The 22,310-nt window shown below is 47.6% G+C and overlaps 1 protein-coding gene and 1 long non-coding RNA gene across 5 annotated transcripts in view; one reads left to right on the top strand and one right to left on the bottom strand.

Annotated features, from left to right (window-relative positions):
* The window catches only part of Phactr3 (phosphatase and actin regulator 3), a 212,352-nt gene that overhangs the window by 56,587 nt on the left and 133,455 nt on the right, over positions 1-22,310 (top strand). Inside the window, exon 1 of one of the 4 annotated variants that reach the window (XM_087910922.1) lies at positions 21,057-21,196. The exons of the other annotated variants lie outside the window; for them this stretch is intronic. The gene's annotated coding sequence lies outside the window, so the exon portion shown is untranslated. Of the gene's footprint in view, positions 1-21,056; positions 21,197-22,310 lie in introns of those variants that run through there. 4 annotated transcript variants of the gene reach the window in all.
* LOC146892710 (uncharacterized) lies at positions 1,358-20,948 on the bottom strand. The gene is made up of 2 exons (XR_015004221.2): positions 20,518-20,948; positions 1,358-2,134 (listed from the first exon to the last, which is right to left on the bottom strand). It is a non-coding gene; the product is annotated as an uncharacterized LOC146892710 (long non-coding RNA).

Below are 22,310 nucleotides of genomic sequence, written 5' to 3'. Positions count from 1 at the left end.
TCACCTCTAACCATACAGAGTGTCTAAGCTTTAAATGGGGAGGGGCTCTTTGGTTCCCAGTGGGGACTCCAGGGTCTGGCACTCAGCACGGGAGCTCAGTCTCCATAGACAGGAACTGTGCACACATGAGGGCCATCAAGACTGGGGCTTGCAATCAGTGGCTGGAGACAGATCTTACGTCACTGTGGGCGGCTGTGGAAGATCAGCTGGAGTTGAGACCCAGGTGAGAAGGAGCCCTCCATGCAGCGATGGATGTCCCTACCGAGGAGAGGAGAAGCAGACATTGTCTTTCTTTCTTCTCCTGCCCTTTCTCCTGAGTCGTGGAGAACTGATCGTTCTGACCACATTACACTTCCTCAGGTCACACCTGTGTGCATGCTCAGTCACACCCACAGCGAACGTGAGGGACAACATGTGGAGGTCATGGGCTCCTGAGTCAGTTATCTCCTCCTGTCGTGGGGTCAGGGATTGAAGTCAGCTCACCAGGTTTGTGTAGTAAGAGCCTTTACTGCAGAGCCAGCTTGCCGGCCCTGGGCAAGTGACTTCATGGTGCCTCCTCACTCTGTGGATGATCTCGCCCTCCCTCCTGCCCCAACTCCGGGTGGCCCTCCATAGCCACCAGAGCTCATCCCTCCCGAGCCGCTGTCCGTCCTTCCTTTTTCAGTCACTTTCACCACTGTAGATGTGATTTGTTGGTACACAGGCAGGTGTTGTTTATGCTATACATAAACGTAACGGTGTGTCTATTTCATATGCAAGCCTATGTACACATACGTACCTGTCTCTACAACCAGAATGCACGGCAGAGGAGTAGTGATTTTTAGTTGTTTTTACACTTGATTATGTGTGTAGGCATGTGGGTGTGTGCATGCCGTGGCACACATGGGCAGATTGGTCAGAGGACAGCCTGCAGATTTGATTGTCTCACCGTATGGATTATGGGATTGAATCTGCACCATTACTCACTGAGCCATCTTGTCAACCCAGTAGTTCCTGTAATGGGACAGGAACCATTGAGTTTCATATCATCGTATTTTGGTAGAAGCAGCCTTTCCCAGAAACTAGCACAATGCCTGATACATATTAATATGCATTTTATATATATACACATGTATATGCATCTATAGCTATATATATGTACTCATTCACAAATACACACGCACACGTTCACATGCACATACACATACTCATTCATGTGTTTTTACATGCACACATACACACACACACTCATTCACACATGTGCGCGCGCGCACACACACACACACACACACACAACACGCACACACAGTTGAACCTACACCCCCTCTGACTAGAGCCTCTGTCTACCCCTTTGTATCTCAGGTACAGAGTGCAGATATTGAATAGGAGTTTTTTGTTTTTTTTTAAATCAGGTTTGCCCTAGCTATTACAGCGCATTACAAAAAAGTATATTTTCTTTTTTTGTGTGTTTTATGTGTATGGGCGTCTGCTTGTGTGTCTGTCATTGCTCCACATGCGTGCAGTCTTCACGGAGGCCTGGAGTGAGCATCAGCTCTCCACCGAGTGTCGTTAGTGAGTTAGACAGTTGTGGCCACCATGTGGGTCCTCTGCAAGTGCAGCAGGTGCTCTCCACTGCCGAGCCGTCTCTCCGGCCCCTGAATATCTTTTATTTTTAAAGATAGCCTGTGGTGGCTTCTAAGACAGCAGTAGGTTGGTTGATTTGCAGTGGTAACTGCTGCCAATCTTTGAGTTCATTCCTTTCCCCACCCACAGTTCCCCGGCATGAGATTGACTGAGACTCATCCCCTTCCTCATACAGCAGCCGGTGAGCTGGCTCCTGGTCCTTCTTATCACCCTGTGAGTTCGGCTAGTGGGACACGGCACTTCATTTGAGTGATGGCAGCGATTGACCTCTGGTCTAGGCTGGACTCTCGCAGAATGGGTCTCCAGCTGGATTCTGATGGCTGAATAGGCATCAGTTGGTTGAGTAGAGAACGGTCCTGGGTAGAACATTCTAGAACACATGGGTTCTGCTGTTGAAGAACACTTCAGTGACGTGATGCCCAGGTTTTCCCTTATACGTTCACCTCTTTTCATCTCTTATTTTTCCCCTCGGTGTTGCCCTTCTACAGGCCTTCGTTGGGCTCCATATTTCCTGGAAGAAAGAAATAGTGCTAAGATTATAGCCCTGCTCCCACAGGCCCAACTCTCTAGTCTCGTTCCTGGAGAAAAGTGAGGTCTCAGATCCGGGCCCCAGTGATGCCACTGATGCCCTTGTGACCCCCGAGGAACATTTGCTTGCTCCTGGCTCAGGACTCTCAACTCAAATCAAAGAACTTTGCTTCCCTGGCTCTACCTCAGTGTGGAAGCATTGTGTGTGTTTCTGCTTCATGTAGATGTTGTTGGAGCCCAGGGGTTAGCTGTGTAAGAGGGAGGCTGGCTGCCTTCCCTGAAGAAAGGTCTCATCTCACGGCCAAGATCCCTTGAGCTGCACATAGCTTCAGATGCCATCGAGAAACCTGCCGGTCTGGTTTTCCCATTAGAAGCTCAAACTCTGGGACAGAAGGGTCTAATTCGTCTTGGCGTTGCCTCCCCTCTATGTTCTAGCCTGGATCTCTGTATCACCCTGCTTATAAGCCACCCTGTCCTCATGAACACCAGACTCTCGCCAGACAACTCCAGGGGAGAGAAGAGTTTTTCCTACCAGTTAAGAAAAATGCCTAACCCAAGAAAAGATACCTTGCTGGCCTGAAGCTTGTCACTCCCTGCAAGCCACAGGCCTCATTGCCTGAGGGGAGCCTAGAAATCAGTGCTATGGCCTTAGAAGGACTTGGTGGTTGTGGGAAAGAAGAAAAAGTCTGTGGAGAAATTTCAGGCTGGTCCTTTAGGACCTCTGGTAGCTTCCCAGCATGCAAGAAGAGGGCTTAACATGATTATTCAATGACCATGGGAGGCTGGGAGAAGGAAGACTCAAAGACCTGTGGGACCAACCTCCTAGTGAATTTACTTCCTAGGAACAGGCTTGTGGCATACTTGGCTCAACAAGGGTGGGTTTGTCCTTCCCCAGCTTGCTGACACTTACCTCTGTCCCTTTCTTTTGGGGCTAATTAGAGAGGTCATGTTTGGATTAGTGAAATAAGGAATGGAATTGCGTGGATGTCCTTGAAAGTGGGGGAGATTGAGGGAGAAACAAGCTTGCCCTTAGAGACACTGCCTCAGCATTGTGGCTGATGGGCTAATGCCAGTCTCACTCATGGGAGGGGTGGTGCCTTGGCAATTGTCCCCTCCCCAAACATGCGTCAGAGCTTTGTGTTTCCCTGAGGGAAGCGCCTGCTTCAGCAATGTAGCTGGCAGTGTGGACAATGAAATTGCAGATTCCTCTGCTCCCAGCTCAGCCATGTTGGCTGATGGGTTTAGGGAAAGGTGACGCCCCTAGAGTTTATGTGCTGTGTAATTGCTTATTTGAGTTAATGTCTGAATTTTCCCTCTATGGCTTCATATATATATATATAAAATGAGAGTAAGATTTTTATGGCAAGCGTATTGAAAAACAAACAGCAAAATAAGCCATCTATGAATTGTTCCAAGCGAGGTACTAAGGGTGGTGGGTAGGGCAGAAAAACCCTGTTCTATATATGATGCTCTCGGGAGTACAGCTACAGATACAGGGATACAGAGATGCCGCTTCCTGGCCACTGTGTGTTGAAATCGTGCATCCTAGGATGAGGGTCTACCCCGGGTTCTATCCCCAGAAGAAATGTGTCTTTCTTGAAAGGGATTTTGAAGCATACATTTGGAGAGTCTTGTGTTTCCTAATGAAGTATACTTAATAAAGTCTCTCACTGGTCATTAAGAAGGCTGGCTGGTCACTGGTTACAAGTGGGGCCCCCTGCTTTTCCCTTAATGCCATTTCTCCTCATCTTGTCCTTTGGAGCTGAGCCACACTGGGGCTTGTGGCTCTGATTAGGTATTTAGAGTGTCACTAGCCTCTGCTTATCTCTGCTCGCCTTAAAGACCTTCTCTACCCCCAAGTCTGAAGCATCATCCCCTTAGAGTTACAGTCAGTTAGAAACGCCTGTTCCAGCTCAGCGTGGGACTAATGGATTATGGTTTTCCCCGTCTAGTTTTTGACTCAGTATTATTTGGCAGTGTCTTTTCCGTTGGCTACAGGTGTTAGTGCTGACCCTGGAGTATGGCTTCCGTCACAGTTTCGAGTGCCCAGAACACAGTTCGTGTAGACCTGTGTCTCTCCAAATAAGAAGCCAAGCCCTGGGATGGGAGGCAAGGTTCAGTTGTTTAAGGATGCTTGCTGGTCTTGCAGCAGACCAGAGCTTTGTTCTGAACACTCATGCTGGGCTGCTCACAACTGCCTGTAACTCTGTGTTCAGGATATCTACCAGCCACCCTCTGATGGCCCCTACAGGCTCTTACACTTAGCATGTGTACATTCCCACACACCTATATAATTTATATAAGAATCTTAAAAAAAAGAAACTAAACCCTAGTCCCAGGAAGGTGGCTAAAGTGTTTGTCTCCTGTGAAGACCTGAGTTAGATCCCTGTTAGCCGTGTTAAAGCCAGGCATGGTGGTTTGTGTATGTATTCCTAGTGGTCTGGGCTCAGTGGCCAGCCAGCCTATAACCAGTGAGAGATTCTGTGTCAAATGAAAAATGTGGGGCTTCCCTGAAGAATGACATTACAGGTTGTCTCCTATCTGTACACTGCACACACGCGAGTACACACGGACACATACACCACACACATGTGCATGCACGCATCACACTGAAACACATAGAAAAAATAAAACCAACACCAGCCCTCACTATGTTCTTGTATCTCTCTTCTTTCTTAATTTTCTCCTCTGAAGGTCAAAAGGTAAATTTGGCAAAGTTGTCTGTCAGAACGGGAGGAATAATTTCTCGGTGTGTGCATATTTTCTTCTTACAGGTATAGAAAGAGACGTAACAGGATCTGGGAAGGATTTCCCGTTGGCGAAGGAGCAAACACATCAAATCGTAAAGCACAGAACTCGAGGGTTTGCACCAAATGCTCTTCCCAGGCCCACAGGAATCCAGCACGGTTTCTAGTTGGTTTTCTCTATGATGAGGTTCTTAGAAATCTGTGCTTTCGCTGCAGCACACAAGGAAAAAAGGAAAATGAGAAAAGGAGGCTCTCTGTGGTGGCAGAGCCACCAATTAAAAAATCAGAGGGAATTCCGAAGGAAATTCTGTGTGATTTTGCCTGTGTTTTTCTCTGAAATTAAGGCAGTCCATGGATTGTTGTGCTAAGGTTTACACAAAGGATGCAGGTTCAAATGGCCAAGGCTTTTAGAGGAAAAATATGAAAAGCTGGCCCCTGTCTTTTGTGGGGTGTGCTGTTCATTCCTGTGGGAGTAGGTACTGAGTTTTTTTAAAGCCAAGCATGTAGATTTTTTTTTCTCCTCAAAGTCAGAATCCCTGCTTTAATATAGTACCACACTCGATGCAAACCAACCAACCGGATGCTAAGTCTGTGTGTCAGAAGAGCGAATTAAAACACGGCATCCATGAGTACGCCATGGGCATTGGGTTGAGAGGGCCCTGCTTCTGTGGTGGGAAGGGGACACACATCTCCTGGACCTGGGGGTGCTCTGACCTCAGAATGTCCCTTGGGCCTTTGCCCTGGAGAAAGTCACCTCCAGGAGCAGCAGGAGGCACCCAGGATGCTCACTGCAGCTTTATCTGCACAACAAAGCATAAAATAACAAGGGACACCTTGCCCAGGCTAGAGAGCTCCTGGGTCTTGCTTGGGTGGGGGCTGGGGGCAGGTGGGGGCTGGTGTGGGTTTGGGGTGGGGGTGGGCGGGGTTGGAGTTGAGGAGACAGAGGCTCGCTGCTAAAATATCAACCCCCATTCTAATGTACTCATGCCCTCCCTCCCTCCGTCTCCTCCTTCTTCCTCCTCCCCCCCTTCTTCTTTCTTTCTTTCCAAATAGGCGCTTGCTCATTTTATTGTTTCATTTCTTTGACTACAAAGAGAACTCATCATAAGCTCCAATGACAAAGTGTTTATCTTTGATAATTCTGTAGCAGTATATATGCTTATTTTCTATGTGTGTGCATTGAAATCGTTCCAAAGAAATGAGCCCATTTGGACAGCGTTTCTTAGCACCACACTGTGCAGCTCATATTGAATTTTGAGCCATCTCCTGTGTTATTGGCCTCCCAGTGTCTATTAGTTAATATGAAATTTTAAAAGGGAATATTAAAATTAAAAGACTATATCCTTTTGTCATTATAAACTGACCAGAAAAGAAAACGTTTTGAAAGGAAGTTTGACTGTATTTAGCAAAGTCACCTTTGAGCTACCAATGCTAAATGTAGGACTCTTATCCCAGAGTGTCTTGGTGAGCTACAACAGTACATGTGTTAGGCTGCTCACGGTGCCATTTTCCATTATCACAAGAGGTTAGAAATGACCTGCACATTCATAAATAGTGGACGCTTGGTCAAACAGCAGCATGAGCAAGCAATGGTGTGTTTTGTGTCTAGAGAAAGTGAGGTGTTACGGGTCAGGGTGGGTATTCGCTTCCCTTCTGTCTGTCTGCCATCCTGTCTGTCTTTCTACTGATCTATCTATCATCTATCACGCATTTGTAATCTATTTTTTATCTGCTAGTCTATAAATCCATCCGTTCACTTAATTGATCATCTAGATACCTACATCTATTTACCCAGATATCTATATAAAGAGAAATCTGTGATCTCCTTTAGTTTTCACATGAAAACCACCATTTTAGGGAATGCATTCTGAATGGACTCATTTTTTTTGAATAATTTCAACAAACACACACACATACAGAAATCAATGTATCATCACTATCACCTACTCATCCACCCACTATCTATACTGTATATATAATTCACATATACTATCTATCTATCTATCTATCTATCTATCTATCTACACACATGTAATTCACATATAGTGGATGACTTCTTTATAGACACTTTTAAATTCATGGATGCACAGAAAGGACAACTCTCTCTGACCCTGAAGAAATCTCAGGTCCAGGGAATCCTGATCAAGGAATGTTGATGTCACTCTGTAACAAACTCTTTACAACGGGTAGGACAGGCAGGTATAACCACCTACACCTGATCTTGGTTTCCATCGTCCAAAAGTAGATCAGCCTGTTGCTACCTCCTAAAAGGCAACTGGCAACACATGTCACTCCATAGAGATTCTTGCAGGAAAATTCGAATATAAACTTGGTATGCTACCTTTCACTGCTGCCGTTTGGGAGACGGGGGCTAGAAGAAGGTGTTGTCAATCTGGGCGCCTCTCAGATGAGCTATGACATCCTAGGACACCTAGAATGTCCAGGAGTCCTACTTAAGTCAGTCTCCCCCAGCCCAGACAACTACTTTACAAAGAACGATAACCATAGATTGTGCTCTGAGCCATGCAGCGTAGGCGCGCACACGCGCGCACGTGTGGTGTGTGTGTGTGTGTGTGTGTGTGTGTGCACTTTCACCAAATACCATGCTTTAGAACTCATCCATACCTGAGTGTGTGTTCTTTTATCTTGATGAACAGAAAGTTACTGTGTGATTATGAGAGACATTTGTTTCCAGTTTGTAGCCAATGTTTTTTTTTTTTTTTTTTTTTTTAAAGTTTGGATTATGAGAATTCTTGTGTAACATCATTTTGTAGATAGATGTTTTTACTTCTTGGGTAACCTGCAAAAGTGAACTTGTCAGGATGTAAGGTAACCATATGCCTATGGTTAGTATCCTAAAGATCTCGTGTACAGCTTCTCACAGGCTGTGTTCCCTCTGCTCCATGTCCTTTCTAGAAGTGGGTGCTGAAGACGGTTTTCATTTTGACGTTCAGGTGTGTGTGAAATGACACCTCACTTCGACTTTCTAAAAATTATTTTCATATCTAGGTTTATAGAGATGTAATCATATAACCATAAAATGAATGCATTTGAAGTATGCATTTTAATGGTTTTTAATGTCTTCATGGGAGTAGGGAGCTGTTACCCTAATCCATAGCTCCCCAGGAATTTGTCAAGCTGTGTGTCACCGATTTCTGACACGCAGTTCACAGTTCTGTCTTGCTTCCCGCTGCTTCTGTAACTGGGTAGTTTTAGCCCCTTGTGCTCCCTGACTGAAGTTCTTTGAGTCCCCTACCTCGGTAAGTTAAATATCCTCCAAGTTCAGAGAGTAAGAAGCGCTAGTGAGGAGATGCCACGAATTACATGTCTGATGCACTCTTGAACTCACAGAAGCGTGATTTTACACAAGATTGGATCCTCCAGCATTCTGACATGGGAAAGGGAAGAGCCCCCAGCACAAGGATTTAGATACTGAATTATGCAAATGTCATTATTTTATTATATTATTGATTTCTTTCCTTCTCCTCCTCCTCCGTCTGAGAGAGGGTTGGGCTTCTATATGTGACACTGGCTATGCTGGAACTCGCTCTGTAGACCAGGCTGGCCTCACACTCACAGAGATCCTCCACCTCTGCCTCCTGAGTGCTGGGAATAAAGGTGTGAACAACACACCAGCTGTCATTGATGTGTTGTTTTGTTCCTTTTTGGTCAGAAGCCAGGGTTTAAATATGATTTCAATTTTTTTAAATATATGGTCTTTTTTTCTTTTAAAATTTTATTAAACTATAACTGTTTCATTTTTTCTTCCTCTTCTTCCTCCCAGCCCTTCCACACTCTCTTCCCACTGCTCCTCAAACACGCGGCCTTTTCCCTCTAGTTATTATTGTGACATATGTATCATTTCAATCTCTTTAAGTTTCTTGAGCTTAGATCTAGATCCTAGCTTGTCTGTTCCTCTGACTGCGGTCCATGTTCCGTGTGCATTTGAAAAGAATGTGTTTGTGCTGATGCCGGGTAAAGTGCCCTATTGTGTCCGTCCTATGGGATAATCGTCTGTTGCTCAGTCACTTCCTCATTTCCTTCTGTTTTCTTTGTGCTCTTCTGCCTGCTTTTCTATTCATATCCAGAAGTGGGCTGCTGAAGTCTCCGCTTCCTTTTCATTCTATCAATTTGGTATCTTTTTTTTTTTTTTTTAGCTTAAGGATTTTTTTTATTTACTTTTTTTTTTTTTACCATGTGCTAGGGTGGGGGTAATTTGCCACAGCATATGGGTGGAGGTAAGAGGACAACTTGCAAGAGTCATTTCTGTCCTTCTACCATCAGGGTTCCAGAAATCAAACTCAGGGCATTGGCTTGGAGGCAGTGTCTATGCAGTGAGCATCTGGGGCCTTGGAGGCAGTGTCTACGCACTGAGCATCTGGCCACCAGGTTTTACTTTCTCTACTTAGGGGTTCTAATTTTTTCTAAATTTATTTTCATCTTATGTGTGTGAATACTTTGCTCACATCTATGTCTGAGTACTGTGTGCATTCTGATGTACACAGCAGTCAGAAGTTAGCTCTGCTGTGACTGGAGTTACAGATGGTTGTGAGCCACTATGTAGGTGCTGGGACTCAAACCTGGGTCCTGTGCAAAAGCAGCAAGTGCCCTTAACTGCTGAGCAATTTTTCTAGCCCTGAAGCTGGTACTGGATATGTGATGTGATATGATGTGATGTGTGTGTGTGTGTGTGTGTGTGTGTGTGTGCGCGCGCGCTTTTACTATTCATTGTTGATGTATTGAACCTTTATCATCACAAACCCATTCTTGTCTCTATAATGACTTTGTTTTAAAATAAGTGTCTGGTATTGCCACTCTAGCTTTGAATGGTGTCTGTCTGCCCAATGTATCTCTTATCGTCCGTTACCTTTCTCCCACAGTGCTGTTTATCCTGTATCTTGTAGACAGAGTGCAGCTGGATCTGACCCTTTAGTGGTCTCCTGCATTTCCTGGATGTTCTAAGTCATTGACTTTTAGTTGTCATTACACTTGCTAGTAAACCAGATGTACCACTCGCCCTCTGTTTCCACAGCACATGCTTCCTTGTTCTCTATTCTTCCTTGGATGCTTTTGCATTGGGTTGTTTGTTTTGAGGCAGGGTCTCACTATGTAGCCCTGGCTGGCCTGAAAAGCACTCTGTAAACCAGGCTGGTCTCCTGTCTGTAGAGATCCACCTGCCTCTGCTTCCCAAGTGCTGGGATTAAAGGTGTGCACCAGCATGCCTGACACATTGGCATTCTTTTAGTGTGACTTTTCGTGTGTTTAATGACTGCTATTTTCTTAGTTCTTGTTCTGGGGATAACCCTATGTACTCGAGTTATCAGAATAATGTGCAGAAATCACACCGACTTAAGTCTAAGCTGGTATGGACCCCACTTCTGTAGAGAACTGGTCCTTCCCCCTTCCGTGCTGTTAGATGGGCCACACCTGAGATGCTCTGAGTGTGGCGGTACAGCGGCACAGCCATCGCTTGGCAAGAGTCCATCTCAGGAAGCTGGGGAAAGGAGGGAGGGAAGGCATGTTCTAGGAGGTTTTTTTTTTCCATCTGCCTTCTTAGCTGCTCTTTCCAGTCTCTTCGTTTGTTCTTTCGGATTCTTGACCCCTGACACCACTCCCTTTCTCTGCATGGCTTTTCCACGCCCTCTGCACTGTTGTTACTGAGCATTTGGAGTTCTACAGCACAGATGCAGTTGCATGCGGGTGGGGGCATTTGTGCCGTCTGGTTAAGCCAGTCAGGAGATTAGGGGAAACACTCCCTCGGATGACTTTCATAGGTGCAGACTTTCCTTGAGGGAGATCCTGGAACTTGCTTTTAGGCTAAAATGTGCTGTCTTAGCTAGGTTTCTACTGCTGTGGTAAACACCATGACCAGAAGCAACATGGGGAGGAAAGGGTGGTATGGGAGGTCCTTCTGTCTATGTGTTGCTTTTATTGATTAATGAATAAAGCTGTTTCGGCCAGTGGCTCAGCAGAATAGAGCAAGGCAGGAATTCCAAGCAGTAGAGGAGGAAAGAAGGCAGGGTCAGGGAGAAGCCATGTAACTGCTACAGGAGACAGATGCCAATGCCAGATGGAACCTTACCAGTAGGCCACAGCCATGTGACAATACACAGATAAATAGAAATGGGTTACTTTAAGATATATGGGCTAGTTAGCCATGAGCCTAAGTGATTGGCCAATCAGTGTTTAGTTAATACCATTTCTGTGTGGTTATTTCGGGTCTGGATGGCCAGGAATGAACAGGCAGCCTCTGCCTACAAAATGGTTTGTTTCATCTTACAACTCTCAGGGCACGTTCCCTCATTGAGGGAAGATAGGGCAAAACCTCCAGGCAAAAACAGAAGCAGAGTCTTAGTGGACTGCTGCTTACTGGCTTACTTCACACGACTTACACAGCTAACTCCCTGACACAGCAGGACTCCCTACCCGGGGGTGGCATGGACTACAATGAGCTGGACCCTCCCAAATCAAACATCAGTTAAATGCACTAAATAAAGGCTTGTCCACAGGCCAATCTGGTGGGGACATTTTTTTTTCAGTTGAGGCTTCTTTTGCCAAAACAACTCTAGCTTATGTTAAGTTGACATAAAACTAGCCAGAACAAATGTTCCTAGCTTTTCTTGCTATGAAACTCTTAAGAATACCTTTGTTGTATTCCACTGAAAATGCCTACAAATTCATATTATTATTATTATTATTATTATTATTATTATTATTATTATTATTATTGGCAGGATCTCATTATGTAGACCAGCCTGGCCTACTGCTTGCCATGTAGACCAGGCTGGCCCCAAATACCTCTAACTCCCAAGATCAAAGGTGTGTGCCACCGTATCAGACTCACAGACTCTTGGAAGGTTCTTTCTGGCTTTACGGTTCACAGCGGACAGTCTCTCCCCCTTTCAGCATGTAAAGTGGTGTTCCATTGCCTGTTTCCTCAGAAGAGAAGCCACCCCTTCTCTTGTTGGTCTACCTTCCCTTTTGCTATTCTCCAGATTTTCTCCTTGTTTTGTCTCTTACTATTTTGATCTCAAAGTGTCTGGGTGTGAGTCTCCTATTTGGAGGATGTTCAGTTTCTTAGGCATGTGGTTTAAGTTATTTAAAACTTTTTTTTTGTGGAGGGATTTTCAGATAATATTTCCTTTAGATTTTTCCCTATTCTTTTTCACTCCCCTCATCCCAGGACTCTCACTCTACGTTTGTGGGTTCACTGCACGGCACACACCTTGACTTTTCTTCATCCCTTCCCTTTGGGCCTCTTTCTCTCTGGTCATCACAACAAAAACCAACTAACTCTGTCAGTGAAGCGTTCTCTTCAGCTCAGTCCCGTGCACCACGCTGCTCTTTCCTAGACTTTACTCTGGATTCTTGCAGACAATCCCTGTCTTGTCAAAATGCCCAATTGGATTGGACATAATGGCTGCTGTGAAGATCTTGCTGAGTCCGAGAATGGAGTTAGCTCTTTCATAGGCATTTTTCAGTCTTGTGTTGGTGACAATTTCCCATCTTTCCTACGTCCTGAAAACGGCGCTTTAGATAATATATTATAGCAGCTGCAGACACAGGTTTCTCTTGCTGCAGCCTTGTCACCATTTATTTCTTGGCTGTTTAGGATTCATTCCTCCTCCCAACACCCACAGTTGGAGATGTAGTCACTGAGGTGTGCATAGTCACCCAAGACAATGGTGGGTTATCCAAAGGTGGATTATAAGATCTCTCTTGAGGGCCCCATTCTGTCTCCTCCCCCAACCTCTCTGGGAAGCTGTCTGTCTTTACTGACATCATATCGAGCTGCCAGCCTCCACCAATCGCCTGAGGAGTGCTGTACTTGTTGACAGAGTCCTGGAGCATACAGCCCTCTGTAGTGCATTCTCTTCAGTCTAAGCCCCCTTGCAGGCCGACTTTGAGGCTAGTCCTTGAGGTTTGGCCAGGAAGGCTCTCATAGCTGCCTCTGCCTTTGATTCTTCATTAAGCCAGCTGGCCCACAGCGGGGCTTCTTGCTGCTATGGAGCTATCGGTGTCTTACACCTGTCCCACCTTTGCTGTTTATTTTCCCTCCTCTGTCTGGTCTACCACTCAGGCAATCTCACCAGATTTTCATTCATGATATTGCATTTTTCATGGTACCATTTTCATCTGGGTGTGTCTTATCCTTCCCGTGCCATTTTTTTCTTGATTATTTATATATTGTCAACCTCTCACACACCATTTTTTAAATTGTCATCATTTTAAAGTCCCTGCCTAGTTGTTTCAGTAGCAAGGCAGTTGTGTGGTGTGTGTGTGTGTCTGTGTGTGTGTGCGTGCGCACACACATACACGCATGCATGGTTTCTTCCTCTTTTGACTATAGATCAGATTTTCTTGCTCCTCCAGGGACCCTGTTTCGTCCTGCTTACCCAACATGTTGTATCAGACGACAGTGTCTATGCCCTTGCTTTCCAGCCTGCAGAGCTGGAGCGCTCTGTCAATGTTGTCAAAGCTGAGCTGGGCCTGCAGTGCAGCTCTCGTTGATTCTGCTCTCTGCCTTTTGAAGCACCCCAAGGGAAGAGTCGGTCTTTCTCTTGTCATCCCTCAGGTCCTCAGAGATCACTCTGAGCTCAGTGTAAGCCCTTTATCAACCTTGCACAGTCTGATGCAGGTTGCATCCTGGCTAGCTGATGTGGGGGTCTCAGGGAGGTGCTCTAGTTCTTGTGTCCCATCAAGAGGAGCTCCTCTCTAAGCCCCTTGGACTTTGAAGGACAACTGCTTTATCTGCAGAAAGTAGGAGTGATTCCTCTCAGGGTTCCTCAGGTCTATTCCATGTCCTAGACTTCAGAATCTGAGCTTGGAGTTACTGGCATTTCTTTGGGGTTTCATCCTTGGCCCCCTATTTTTAGAGGACACCTGCGTCCTGCCTGGGGAGGTGCCCATCTTGCTCTAGGATCTTCCTACCTGGGGAGGCGCCCATCTCGCCCTAGGATCCTCTGTTTTCTTGTGTTTCTCTTTGAAGACTGGCCAGTTGTACATTGGACTGGAGCTTCCCCATACTCTAACTTGTTCCCGCCATCAGTATTTCACCAAAATGTTAGAAGTCTCCTTCCTCCAAACCAAGCCAACGACAGCCCTTGTCCTGCCACAGGCAGGGACGGGAGCAGTCAGTTGGATAATATCCTCTCCACTCCACACTCCGCACTGGGTTCCATGCAGATGCTGGTCATATGTTTTGGTGGTTTGAATGAGAAATGGCCCCCAGGGGATCATGCGTTTGAACTCTTGGTTCCCAGGAGGCAGTGCTGCTTGGAGAGGTTATAGATGCTCTAGGAGCTATGGCCTTGCTGGGGAATTGTGTCACTGGAGTGAGCTTTGAAGGTTTAGAACCTCGTTCCACTTCTTGGTCTCTCATTTTGCTTCCTGTATGTAGATGAAATGTGACCAGTTAGCTTCCTGCTCTGGCTGCCTGCTGCCATGCCTTCTCCGACATTACAGACTTTCCTGAAAAAACTAAGCCCAAATCAACTTTCATCTCCTAAGTTGTTTTGTTGTCAGAGGATTTTACCACAACAGAAAAGAAAGTGGATGCGTTTAAACCCTGAGTGTTCACAGTAAGGACAGCTTTCTCCTGGAGAGTCAGAGGTGACTTGTCTCACATAACAAGGCTAAGGTTATCAAGCAGGTAACACAGGACGGCTCTGCAGTAGTTACTGCCTCAGCCCCTGACAAGTAGGAAGACGTTAAATTAGGAGGTCACCGGAGAAGGCTCTGCTGGCCCTCACACCTCTCCTGTGTTTTCCCAGATCTGATGAGCTGGTGGCAAGTGGGTCGTTGCACGGTTTTGTGACAGAATCTCTCCATGCTAGGCTGCATTCCCTAAGTCTTCAGACCCAGAGAGAAGGGAAAATGGCGAAGGTATTTGGCCACGTCCTCTGAGACAGGTGTGAAAGTTGGCCCTATTGGGCTTCTGTAGGGCTACACAAGAGGTTGAATGTTACCTCCCACAAGCCTGTGGCTTCTGTAACTGTGGATGTCAGGTTGGCCATGTAGTGACAGACGTGCCTCTCAGTGGGAGGGGTGGGTCCAGGAAGTTGACTCAGATGGAAATTTGCTCTGCATGCATGGATGGCTCCAGCAGGTAGATGGAGGCCTCTCCTGTCCCCATGTGACCAGTGACAACATAGTTTCTCTTGATTTCCATGGAAAGGACTCTCAGAGTTGCTGAGGGGACAATTTAGAGACATCACTCTGGTACTCTGTGTGCCCACTTGCACTTTCCCTTTCTCCCTCCCTCCCTCCCTCCGTCCCTCTCTCCCTCCCTTCCTCTCTCCCTCCCTCCCTTCTTTCCTCTTTCCCTCCCTTTTTCCCTGCCTCCCTCCGTCCCTCCTCCCTCCGTCTTTCCACTTGTCCTTCATTCCTGTTTTCACTCATCCAATCATTTTTCTTCCCAGTATCTACCGAGCACCAGGTATCACACAGGGCAGCGGATTGTGGCGGTGACTGATAAAATGCATCCCACCCTCAGAGTGCTGCAGTATGGGGGGAAGGGCAGACCTGAGCCAACCATTCCATCAGGATATAATAGGGTGCAACTAGGCTAGGCCTGGTTTAGAGTAGGGGTGCCTAATGGTTTTCCGTGTATACTGTAACCTTCACCCTGAGACTCCGCAGGGAACGACGTTCTTCAGACAAGGGTTGGCAGAAGAGGAAGAGTGCTTCTTACTTAGCAGCAGTGTGTGCCGCCCTTGCTAAGGGATGGCTCAGGTTGGGGCCCAGCAGAGGGATCTGTAACTGTGGAGAGACAGAGATTGTGTCCTAACAAGGAAGCGGGTGAGTGTGGTAGCCGTGGCCAGCAGGATTTGGTCTGTATTCCTGAGGCATTCCTCTTCTGGAGAGGAATTGGGGTGGGGGCTTAGAGGCTAGATGGGGGGATCTCTACAGTCACCCAGGCAGAAAGAGTAGGAAGGCAACCAAGGCTGGGGATGGGATAGGTAGAGAGACCTGAAGTAGGCTGGAGTCTACAAGAGGCCAAATTCCTGTGATTTGGCACTAGTGTGTGTGTGTGTCATACACACACATACACACACATTGTAGTATATTTGGCAGAGAGAGAGAGAGAGAGAGAGAGAGAGAGAGAGAGAAGTACATTTGTGTTCATTACTTTTCTAGGCATCCATGATGAATGGCCTCCAATTTAGCTGCTTGATGTGAGAGATGTTTGCTCTCCTGTAGCTCTGGAGGTGAGAATTCTGTAGTCAAGACGTGAACAGGGCCACACAGAAGTTGAAGATTCTTAAGGAGGGTCCTTCGGCCTCTCTAGTGGCGTCTGCTGTTCTGCACCTGTGTCTGCAGCCCTCCAGGTGCTCCCTGTGTATCCCATAGTCTTCCTCATGTATCCTCTGTGCCCCTCCCTTCTGTGAGGGCAGAGTCTCTGGGTTTGGGTACCAGCGGAAGCAGAAACTGCTTGTTTGTTTCCCAGCTTCCCAGACCCAAATAATCACACAGAAACTGTATTAAATACAACACTATTTTGCCAACAACTTAGGTGTATTTCTAGCTAGCTCTTATATCTTAAATTAACCCATTTCTATTGTTTTGTATTTTACCACAAGACTCATAGTTTGTTACCTCTTGCTTCTTGGGCAGCTACGTGGCTTCTCTTTGACTCTGCCTACTCTCTATATATCTCTTCTAACCTGGCAGCTTCTTTATTAGTCAGTGGTATTAAAACATATTCATAGCATACAAAGACCCCATTTCTAAGTGTGGTCCCTCTCTGAACTTCAGTGTGGACATGAATCTTCAGGGGACAGTCTTCTGCCGACTATAGGGAGGGAAGGGGAACTGCTTAAGACATGCTGATAAATACCTCATGAGCAACTTAAGGGGAGGTGCTGTTTCGTAGTGGTTTTTAGTTATGCTGTGGTTATGGGGCATTATGTCATACCATAGTGGAAAGGAAGGAGAGAGTTCTAAGAGGAGGGAGAGGTGTGGCCTCAGTGACAGATGTCCTCCAATCAGCCTCCACCTTCCAAGCTCTACCCCCCAACAGTCCAATCACATTTTGAATTTGTCAGTAGGTTGGTACACCCAGTAGAGCAGAGGCCCCCCAGAGTTCATCACTTCACAGAGTCCATTGGATAGCAGCTAAGCCCACATTCCAGGAGCCTGCGAAGGAATTTAGTGTTCAGACCATACTAGGATGGCTCTAGAGTCTCCACTGCAGCTGCCAGTGGCTTTGAAGGTCAGAGCCCAGGAGAAGGACCCTCAACTGCTGGACCAAACGCACACGTCAATGCTTGTGTGATAGAACCGCCTCTACTGAGACCCTGGGGTGTGGGTTCCTCATCTCAGAGATCACACAGATGCTTTGGTTTATCCAGTTCAGTGCTTCCCACCAGGGCTAAGACTACAGGCTGCTTGCTGATCAATATGGTGGGGTCAGGACAGCCATTGTGCAGACCCTGGCCAGCGCTAACCTTCACCATTCACCATGAGCACCATGCCTCTTCTTCAGAGCCAGCAGGTACCCCCGTCACTAGTCAGCTCCTGCTAAGCCCCTGTGGAAGCCCCATGCTATTCATCCCAGGAGAAAATGTCCTTCAGTTTCCATGAGGTTAGAGTACAGGGCTCTCCAGGCCCCTCCCCCATCTCTCGCGAACAATCTGCTCCTCTCCTCACTAGTACAGTGTGCTTACTTTGCACCTGGCTTGCTGGTTTTTGTCTTATTTTGTAATCAAGCGAAAGCATCTATTTCAAGTAGTCTAAATTGAAGTTTCATTTCCCAAATTGCAGGCAAGGCACAAGCAGTCTCCCAGGGAAACACCCACTTTAGAAAATTTACTTAGCTGTGCCCCTGGCGAGGGGGCCTTTTTCAGAGCTTTGAAACATTTGCTGTGATTACCAACATCGCAGGGACTCCTCCGTGTCCCTAGCATTCGTGGTATTTGCGATGGATTATGTTTTTCTTTGGGTATATTCTGAGACATAAATTTGAACAGTGCTTCTTAAAATATAAAGAATTGCCACTCTAAAGGGCCATGCTGGCCTAGGATGCTCCCCCTTCACACCAAGGTGCTTGATTTCAGTGTACCCCATAAGACCTGGGGAAGGGTGGAGAACCAGCTGGGCTGTGTAAAGACAAGGGCAATATTTATGCCTCTCTCCAGGCAAGTGAGATGAGTTTGTTTTGGTGCACAATGCTGGGACCATAAGCTTTGTGCTTGGGCAGAGAAACAAGAGGAAGTAGATGATGGGGCTAGGACATTGTGGTCACAGTCAAGCGTGCATTAGAATGCTGCCCATGGACTCCAGGTTGAACCTGGCTGGAAATGCCCTGTGGGGGACCTGAAGGAGGGATTGGGAGGAAGGGAAGTGAATGTGGCTTCCATATCTGAGTAGAAAACCAGATTAGGGGTCGGTGTGAAGGAGGGGCACAGGAATGTCATGTTCTCATGAGGAGGTAGCCCAGTGGCGGTGACTGGATTCCGTTGGCATTGAGTATGGGGGGGGTCTGTAATACCGAGGGGAGAATTTTAGCTCCCCAGGGGCACTAGGAATTGTGAAAAGGCAGTAGAGACAGCCATGGGCATCAGTGGTCACAGGGACACTAAGGTTGCAGTTAATGTGGGCAGGCAAGCCGAGGTCTCGGATATAGCATGCTTCTCATCAGGCGTGTAGAAGCTGCCGGGGCCCGGAACCCCAAAGGCAGTTTAAGTGATCATGAAAATCCATAAAGAACCTGGACTCAGAGACTGGATCCAGAGGAAGAGGGGCCATGGGTCAGTATCTGCTGTATACCCTTGACTTTCCAGTAGACAAAGCTGGCTCCTTCTTACCTGGGCTTTGGATGGTTCAGTACTCTAAACCGTTTTCCATGACTCTTTCCTCAGCCTCACAGAAACAGCCAGAGTTTGACACAAATGTACCCAATGCCCTGTCATCAGCCTGAGACCTGGGTCATGGCATCTCGTCTTAGCCTATGCCCACATGTGTCCTAAGTCTACCCATTCCCAGCCAAACTGCTAGGCCCCTGATCTGCTGCACAGGAATATAGGGTTAGGTGTCGTGTCCCAGGGGATCAGTGAAGGGGTATAGAATGGGGAGAGAAGTGGGGTGTGGTGGTAGAGCTCAGAATGAGGAGGAGAGTGGGGTGCAGGGGCGAGGTAGTGGGGCGCAGGACTGATTGTGGCAGCTACACTGGAGATACAGAGACAGTAAGACAGTAAGAAAGCTAAAAACAGACTCAGAAACAGCGAGAGATGAGGACAAACAGACGAAGAAATACACAGACTGAGAGACAGAAACAGAGATGGGAAAGGAAGAGATACATAGTTGGTTGAGCCCCACACACCAAGCAGATCAGGAGCCAGAGTGATAGACAGGAAGCATGCGTCGAAAGTTGGCTGGTGGTCCAGGAGCCTGGGAATCTGGAGGTCCCTCTCTATCACCCACTTTCCACTTGAGCTATCCTGCATGCGCTGTGGCTCCTCACCCTTGTGTCTTCTTAAATAATGGCTTGCTATTGTTACACAGAAGGTCAGCATTACCCTCAAATGATCTTCCAGTGGCTTCCTGTGACCAGCCTGGAACCCCCACTTGAGGCCCAGTACCTGAAATACCCCAGGCAGTACTAAATGTCTGGGTGGTGGGGTATGGATCATCTGTCTCACCCCAGCTGGTGGCCTTTGAGTAGCCTGCTTCCTCACAGATATCGAAATATCTGCCTGCCCACAGATCAGCCCAGAATGAGGCCAGCTCAGCAGGACTAGAAGACCCCTGGACTCCAGCTGCCCCACCATGACCCTGGATCTACCAGTGATTCACTCCAAATCTTTGCCTTCTGTATCCTTGGGCCAGCACGGTGCCCTAGGCTGGCTTCTTCCGAGGCAGGATGGGGCTCAAAGGTGTCATTAACAGAGCAAGGACTCTAAAGGACAGGAGTAGTCTTTCAGGATCAACAGTGGCTGTAGAATTAGATTATCCAGAATCCTTAAATGGAAGTGGCTCTTGGCAAACAGGCAAGAGACGTGCAGTTCCCCCCAGGAATTTTTGTGGGGGTGACTGGCTCTGTGTCTGGGCTCACTCTTGGGGTTACTCTATCTCTGCTGCCCCCTTCTTCTCTGCCTCCCCCAGTTCATGTCCCTGAGCCTTTGCTTTCTGTTAAACCCTTTGTTTACCTCACTTCAGGCCTGAGGAGGGGGGCCTCCTGTTATCAGGGTGACTCTGGGAAGTGAGGAGGAACCCGCTCCTGCTATGATAGGAAGCCTGGGTCATCTCTTCCTCTTGCACTCAGGGAAGGACCCGGGCTGCACTGATGTTACAGGAACCAGTGACAGGGTTTGGCTAGCTTGCTTCTGGCCCGGGCTGGTTATCTGTGGTAAAGAAAATGTGGTACCATTCCCACCCAAGGCAACCTTTCTTCCAAGTGGGGATTCTCACCCCAGGGGTTTTCTGCCTTCAGGGTACGTAGGCAGTTTGCCAAGCACTTTGGCCACCATAACTGAAGTGGAACAGGAGCTCCCGAGAGCATCCACTGGGTCGAGGTTAGGTGCACTGCTGAAGCCCTGTGATATAAAGCCCCACCCCACAGAAGCCTTTGCCATGACTGAGGATGGATAGTCTTCCCCTAGGCCCCCCTGAGACTGACCTTCTGTTCCTGAGCCTGAGCCAGCAGCTCTGGGCCTGGGGGTGGGTGTGGGATGTCAGGTGAACCTTGGACATTGGTCTGCTGCTCACTCTGTGCCATGGCTGAGATCAGCGTCTTTGTCCATAGGTTGGGTGTCAGAATCCCTTTGTGGACCGTGGACCCACAGGCTGAAGTCCAGACGTGGCAAGGGCATCGGGACTGCGGGCTGGAGTGTGGGGAAGTCACAGATGCCCCATGAAACTCTGTCTCTGTTACTCTCCCAAGTCTGAGAGCGGTTGCTGCAAGAATGAGGTTGTATATTCCTGAAGGTTTGGAGCAGAGCGAAGGCTGGGAGGGGCCAGGCCCTTGGTCCCCTGAGCTGTTTTCTGGCCCTGGGCTGCCCTCCTCACCCCAGCCTTGCTCTGCTCCACTCATGCACGGCTGTATTTAAGAATGTTTACAGATAATAACGGGCTTCAGCCCCCAAAGGCAGACGGAAGCTTCCTGGCAATTGCAGCGTTGCGAGGTGCTGGGCTACAGGGTTTTCTCGGAGTCTGAATGAGCAGTGAACAAGCCTGGGGCTCCTTGCCAGCCTCTGCCTCCCAGGGCACTCGGGAACATCCAGGAACTGCAGGGAAGCCGAGTTGCTGGGGAAAATGGAGACTTCCATCCAGAGCCACCCCTTGACCTTGGCCATGAGGCAAGTTGAATCCCCCTCCCCGCCAAGGGTGGGCATCTATTTAGGGGAGACCTTTGACAGGCAAAGGCTGAGCAAATCATTGCTGCAGGCTTGCAGGGGAATGACTTTTTCTCTGGAATCAAAGGGCTGAACGACTTTTTCCTCTGGAATCAAAGGGCTATGTGGGATTTGAGTCTGGCATCTGGGAGGGTGCTGATCCTCCCACAGGCAGGTCCTATTTACGTGTCTCTGTGGGTCAGACCAGGGCCAGCTCTGAGCTTGTGTCCTAGAGCCCAGAAAGAGCCCATTGGCCTTTGTTTCTATGGGATGTCATTGTAACCTATTACATCTATGCTAGACATACAAGCTCTACCTGCATGCCTTTTCATCACGAACTGTGGGATAATTTCCAGGAAACAATAGATTGCTTCCTTGGGTTTGCCTGCGTCCTGTTCTCAAGCCATGTTTTGTGAAAATTTGGCATACAGCACAACCTCCCTGGTGGCTGTTTCGGCAGTCATGTATGGCTGGAAATAAATCGCTCCGTCAGGAGTTATTGTCCCCTGGGGTCTCCGTCCCAGTGTTCCAGCTTGGGGACATAGGCAGGTTACTGTCTGAATCTGCACGTGAAAGCATTCAGTCATTCGGAAGTAAGGTTAGAGCCCACAAAGGAGTGGAGAAACCGAGTCAGGGTGGTACGTGATTTTAAGTTCGTGGTTCCCTAAGGCGCCTGTCATGTTCCAGGCTGCAGGGATATTTTGACCCAGTGGGAACTGGGCATTCTGGAATCCAAGCACTTCAGGAGAAGTCTGCACGCTGGCAGATTTAGCCCATCCCTCCCAACCCCCAGTGCAAAGCTTCTTTCTCCTTAGGGGGCCCCGAAAGAAGGTCAGCTCACACACTTGGTGTGTGTGCAGTGTGGTTGGTTCTTGTGTTCTGCTTTGTGGATGAGGTACAGAACGGTGAAATGTGTACTCATTTTAAAAACACAATCTCTAGGAATAATAAATTATGTATCTAAAAAACCCATCATGGTTGAAATTCATTCAGAAATAGTCAAGGCTGGATTGTCTGGGCGGAGAGAGGATCCAGGGAAGGCTGTTTGGAAGCTGCCGTGCAGCTGTCACCTAGGTGT

This window comes from Myodes glareolus, chromosome 10 (genome assembly GCF_982192425.1).
Source record: "Myodes glareolus chromosome 10, mMyoGla1.1, whole genome shotgun sequence".
Taxonomy (NCBI): Eukaryota; Metazoa; Chordata; class Mammalia; order Rodentia; family Cricetidae; genus Myodes; species Myodes glareolus.
The sequence above is the reverse complement of the archived record's forward strand: the minus strand, read 5'-3'. Positions and strand labels throughout refer to the sequence as shown.